Here is a 7,028-nt window from a genome sequence, read left to right as displayed (position 1 = left end):
TTGATCAGTACAACAGTTGCAGTAGCGGCAGTGCTGGTGAATCTCAAAGACCATCTTCTCAGTCTCAATCTCATAGACCGTCTTCTCAATCTCAAACTCAGTCACATGATCAGTTAGGAGAGGAAGTTTCTCAGCGGACAGTACTTGGTAATGGCCTTGCTTATGAGAGCATGAATGACATCTACAAAGAGCTTGTTCAAGAAACAGGATTTCAAGAAAAAACTAGTGAGTTGGATATGTACTTGAAAGAGAATGTGGAGATTCCAAATCTTATAGCCGGTTCAGAGTATGATGTACTCTCTTTCTGGAGGTTTAATTGTGCAAAGTATCCAGTTCTATTAGTGTTAGCTAGGGATGTACTTGCAATGCAAGTGAGTTCAGTTGCATCTGAATCTGTCTTCAGCACCAGTGGACGCATTTTAGATCCAAGTAGAAGATGTTTGACTCATTTTATGATTGAAGTATTAATGTGCACAGAGCAGTGGCCCAAATGTGAGTTTAGACTCAAAGGAAAAGGAATCACAGGAAAGGAACAAATGCTTAAGCTGTTAGAAGAGCAAGATGATCTTATGAGAGGTATAATTTCTGGTTTCTAATCTCGTTAATTTGTATGTCCAATGTTCATTACTCAATTGCCATTATGTTACTCAATGACCACTGATCTTTGTGTTTCAGAATTTGAACATGTGTTTTAAGGTTGAATGTTGCTGCCTTGCTGGTTTGTTGCGCATTAGAAGAGTCAAGAGTTTGAGACTGAGACTGAGTAATGAGTATCAGTTTGTTGTTGTTGTTTTTGAATTTGCACTTCTTCAGTTTTTAAACTTCTTATGGCTACTTAATACTTATGGTAAAGCTTGTCCTTAGTCGTTTTATATTGTGATTCTGGTACTAAGTTGTGGACCTGTGGTATTGTTATGAACTTGTTGTTTTTTATGAAGGTATGATGTTTGAAAATTGTCAAAGAATCTTATTGCACTTTTGAAGCATTGCAGGTTGTGTTACATGAATATATGGTAATTTCTCGGGTATATAGGGTAAGTTGGACCCAAATACAGTATACCCGAACCGAGATTGAAGAAACCCGATCCGAAAAACCTTAAAAAGACCCGAAAACCCGAAAATCGACCCGAAAACACGGAACCCGACCCAAAAATTTTAAGACCCGAAACTACTCGGGTATTAACGGTTCCAAAAGTATAAAACCGACCCGACCCGACCCAAACCCGGTACGACCCGAACCGACCCGGAATCAAAAATTTCAAATTACCCTATCGGGTCCTAAATACTAAGACCCGACCGACCCGAACCCGAGAAGACCCGACCCGAACCCGACCCGAGGGCCCGAATGCCCAGGCCTACTTCTGGCTCTTATCTCGGACGCACAAGGAGCTTTCGTCTCTGGAAGACTCATTTCAGACAATATTACAGTCGCTCATGACCTGGTTCACGCTTCAAGAAACAGTTATGACCATCAAAACTGATATGTCGAAAGCTTATAACAGAGTTGAATGGTGGTTCTTAGAAATGCTGGAAAGTTGGGTTTCAGTAGAGTTTGGATTCGATGGGTGATGGCATGTATCTCTACAGTGTCTTATTCGGCCCTACTCAATGGTCAAGCTCATGGTTTCATTATACCAGAAAGAGGGTTCAGGGTGATCCACTCTCTCCCTTTCTCTTCATCATGTGCGCTGAGGCTCTAGTGAAGTCTCTCAATCATGCGGAAGCTACAGGTTGTTTACAGGGAATTTCGCTGGATCATGATGGTCCTTTGGTTTATCACCTTTTATTTGCCGATGACAGTTTGTTGTTATGTCAGGCTTCAACAAACGATAGCAATGAATTGATGTGTATACTGCAGTCATACGGAGAGGCCTCATGATAGGTTATTAACCAATTCAAATCGTCCATAATTTTTGGTTAGAAAGTGGCTGGTAACGTGAAGAACGAAATCAAAAGTATTTTGGGGATTTCAAAGGAAGGAGGACAAAGAACTTACTAGGAGGAGAAAGAACTTACCTGATCTTACCAGAATCTGTAAAAGGTTTGAAGAGTAAGCTTTTGGGTTTTATTAAAGATAAGCTTCAAGGTAGGCTCATAGGCTGGTTTGCGAAATCTCTGTCACATGGAGGAATGAGATTCTCCTTAAATCAATTGGCGCTAGTGTTACCGGTGTAGGCTATGTCAGTGTTCAAGCTGCCAAAGTATCTATGTGACAAGATCACAAGCGCAATGATAGAATTTTGGTGGAGTAGTGGTGACAATAAAGAGAAAATTTCTTGGGTTGCTTGGAAATATTATGACCCAGATTCCTTGATGGCTAGGATCCTGAAAAGTAAGTACTTCAAGAACTCGAGTTTTTTGACGTGTGGTATGGCCGTATGGGAAGCAGACCGTCTTATGCTTGGTGTAGCTTGATGCATGGTAGAGACTTAATGAAGCAGAGACTGATCACATCCATTGGCCCAAGAACTGAGACTAACGTCTGGTCGGATAGTTGGATAATGGACACGATACCTAGGCCCCTGATGATAGGCAAGACAGTATTGTTGATCTAACACTAAAGGTTTCAGACCTGATGCTCAGAAACACAAGGATCTAGGACGAAACTAAAATTAGGAATACCTTTGCTTTGGAAGATGCAGAGAGGATTCTCAACCTTAAACCATCTTGGAGAGATACGGATATGGTTCATTGGGGTTTCACAAAACATGGTGGTTACACATCTCAAAGTGGTTACAAGCTGTTAGAAATTTTGAGAACTTTCACCATGTGCCTGTTAGATCTACTCCTCCTATCAAAAGATAACTTTGGCGTGAAATCTGGAAAACTAAAGCCCCAACAAAGTTGAACCACTTTCTGTGGGAGGCTCTGTCTGGTGCTATGGGAGTGAAAGAAAGATAAAGTTCTTGATGCATCCCAGTTGATCCAACGTGTATTGCGTGTGGGGCTTCATCGGAGATGATTTGTCACGTCCTATTTGAATGCCTTGTGGCAGAGGAAACTTCGACTTTGTCTGGCATCCCACTTCCTGCCCAAGGTTTCTCACCAGGCTCGGTGTTCTAAACATGTTCCATCTGGTGGTAATCAATACAAGGAAGAGACATTAAGCAGATCTTGTCAAAATCTTTCCTTGGATTCTATGGCACCTTTGGAAGGCCCTTAACGCTCTTGTTTTTTTAGGAAACAAAGTATGACTCTGTTTCTATACTGTCTCCAGCTAAGAAAGATGCAGACCCCTGGTTCTCCGTCAATAACCCTGACACTAGATCGTCAGCCCTGGAGATTCAGTCAACGGTACATTCAATGTCATGGAAACGTTCTCTCCAAGAATCGGTTAATACAACATTGGTTCTTCTTGGTCGGCCAGCTCTCGTATCAGTGGGGCCTCATGGATTCTATGTGATGCTACGGGTGCTGTGTAGTCACATAGTCGAAGAGCTTACTCTGGTACTAGTCAAAAAGAGAAGCTAAACTGAATTTTTTTTATGGATGGTTGAAAGCATGAACATCACTCGGCAGAAAAATATCATTTTTGAAGCAGACTTTGAACTAGCAAGGGAGATTCTTCTTCACCCTCAAAACTTTTCCTGGTTATAGAAGCTCTCTTCTACTATTCTCAGATTGCTGAGTGGTATGGAGACATGGAGTTTCGCTCATGTTACATTTTCAAGAAACAATCCAGCAACCAGAATCGCTGAAAGTGTGCCGAGGGATAATCGCACGCAATGACCCAATCTTATGTTGCTCAGTGGGATTCTCTTTGGCTTAGCCATGTGTTTACTGGTGAAATGAGACACATCCCTTGTATGTTGTTTTTCTTTATGTTCTCTGTTGTGGTACCTTACAGGTATCAGGTTGAGTTATTTGTTGTTTTTGGATATGGAGTTTCTTTCGTGTCTATTCTATTAAAGCAAGATCATGATCTATTGATAAATGTTATGTCCAATTATTTATTTTTTTTTATTTAAAGAGGCACTTGTTATTCTTTTTATATAACCATATCTAATTTTATTTAAACATTAAAAAAAATCTAATTATATTTCAGAAACTGCTTTTCTACGCTTTGAATATTTTGTAATCACTACAATCGGGATCCACTTCCAATCTAAAACCTTTTGACAAAATGGAATTATATAAAATTTCATATAAGTAGATGGGCTTTGCAGTTTACGGCCTTTCATAACAAGTAACAAAAAGGGCTGGACAAAAAAACCAAATCCGAAGAACCAAACCAAACCCGATCTAAAAAAATAGTGCCGAACCCGAATCAAATTGATTAAATATCCGAACGGGTTTAAAATTTTGGTATCTAGAGAACCGAAACCGAACCGAATCCGACCCAAACATAAGTATTTCGCCTACCCGAATATATCCGAAATAAATTTATATACCTAAATACATTAATTATTTTTAGAATTAATGTATATTAAAAACATTCAAAATATATAAGATACTTTTCAGGTGTCTAAAATACTTGATAATATAAAGAAATAGTCAAAATTAAATGTCTAAATATCTAAAATATACTGAAAACACAAAAAAATACTTGAAATATCTGTTGATTCTATATCAAAATATTTAAACCAAACCAATTTATATTTTAATTTTAGGCATTTTGACATATGTTGTTCAAATTTATTCGTAATATATTATTTTATTTATAAATTTTGAGAAATTTAAAGTATATAATGAATTTTAAAATTTTAGAAATTATTTAAATGGGTTATCCGAACCCGAACCGAACCCGCAAAGATCCGACCCGAATCTGAATCAAAATTTAAAAATACCCAAATGGGGCTGAAATCTTTAACCCAAAAAATTCAAAACCCGAATAGAACCGAACCGAACCCGAATGGGTACCCGAACGTCCGCCCCTAGTAACAACAATCAAATTAAGTTTTATTCCTAACATTTTTTATAATTATTGAGAATAAAACTTACATGTTTGGAAATGTTTTCCTCACCTATAATATCTGCTAAACATTAGAGGATATTCAAAACGATTTATATCTTCATTGAAAATCAATAAATTGCCATTTTTTACAACTTGATTATATCATCCCAAACCAATTAATATTTAACACACAATTTAAAATAAATTAGATATAAAACAATAAAAATATGTTACAGATAAAAATCATATTTATATCAGTGTTAGTAGTTAACACAAATTTTAAATAAAAAATAATTTAAAAATTAAATATAAATTTCTTTGTTCAAACATACAAAAAAATAAAATGCACATAAATCTTATAAATAAATAAAAAATTCTAAATTTTCTAAGCTGGTTAATAGAATGACCATTTGATAAATGAATAGTCCAACTTAAAGAAATCTAATTACATTTGAAAATTTACATCTATCTAGTTAAAACTAATTGGCACATGGAAAATTTTCTAAAAGTAATAAAAAACAATTCCGTTTAAACAAAATATTTAATGCAAAAAAATAAAAAAAATAAAGCTTTTTCGTTTCTTAAACTGTTTCTATTTGTTTTTAATATAAAATAAAAATCTACATCAAATAAAATCCCTTTTATTTCTCATACTACACCATCACGATCTTTGGAACGGTTCATCTTTCTGAGATTTTACTCACTAAGGTATAAATTCAAATTTATCTTTACGTACATTCATTGCAGTTTCCTAAATTCTCATGATTCCACTTATCTCTCTCTAAGTCTGAAGAAATTGCAATTTTTAACTAGATAGATGGATTGGTTTCTAACGAGAGTACAATTCTGGATGGACATAGTCTCTGGCTAAGCAGTTGAACAACAATAGTTTTCGAGATAAGTTCTTTTCAAAGAATACAAAAAACCCAGAATTTCTTTGGCGAAGGTTACAGAAAAGTTGACGATGAAAGTTGAAACCCAGGTTAGTAATACTTCGTCACTCATATCATAATTTGTGTAATGTTTTCTTTTTTGCTAAACTGGTAATTTGTGTAATGTTAATTTGTTCATGAACCTTTTTTCTTCTATGCTCTCACCTACTTATAGTTTTATTTTATTTTATCAAACACCTACTTATAGTTTCTATTTCATTTCTTTTGTTGTTCTAGATATTGGAAAATCTACGTATTTTGATGCAGTATCCTGATACAAAAGGTAAACCTAACCAATCAGGTTAATAACCTTTGAAAAGTGGAATAAATTAATTCACAATTTACTCAAATATGTTTATTTTTTGTGGTGGTGACAATTCAAATAATGAAAGTACAAAGCTCATCTTAATGCACACTTAGTTACGAGTAACAAGGCCCCTAATAAATTTGAGAAGCACCAGAAGAAAAATGTAATGTGGTTCTTATTAAAAAAAAAAGTAATCTGGTGTAAAATATGTGACTTAAAAACTCAGGTGGAGAAGAAACAAAAGAAGGGTCTATATCTGCTATCCAGATCAAGACCTTAACCTCAGGTTTGTCTTCCATATTCATAATCTTATAAAACGTGGCTATATTAGTTTGGTATACTTTTGAATCAATATACCCTTTTGCGTTTTTTTCTCATATGTAATGTTAGCAATCTTTTATAGCAAAAATAAAAACTTCTTAGTAAATATATCCTGAAAATGAAGAAAGACAAAAAACATAAGAGATGAACAGAAAGACTACAAGAGGTAATGACATCAATAATCTGAAAAAATTATTAACTTTCAAAATAACATTTTTTGACATCAATAACATATTTATTGTAATTAGAAGATTGAAGACTGAATAGTTCTGTGTTTTATTAATCATAACTTGGGTTTCTTTATATAAGGATTACAAGTCATAGAAAATGAAAGTATCCAAAAACCTAAACCAACAAAGATTATGAAAACTATTAATACATAATAATGGAAAGATAACAATTACAAGGAAAAGGAAATAGAGTTTTCCTTTCTCCAAAGCATAAGCCGCCTCTCTCTCTCTCTCCTAAGGTCATGGCCGCCTCTCTCTCTCTCTCTAGGGTTGGGCCGTCTCTCTCTCTCTAAGTGTATGGACTGGTTATGGACCGGGTCGGTTATGGACATCCATCAATTGAT

Source organism: Brassica oleracea, chromosome C5 (genome assembly GCF_000695525.1).
Source record: "Brassica oleracea var. oleracea cultivar TO1000 chromosome C5, BOL, whole genome shotgun sequence".
NCBI lineage: Eukaryota > Viridiplantae > Streptophyta > Magnoliopsida > Brassicales > Brassicaceae > Brassica > Brassica oleracea.
This window is presented reverse-complemented; position numbering follows the sequence as displayed.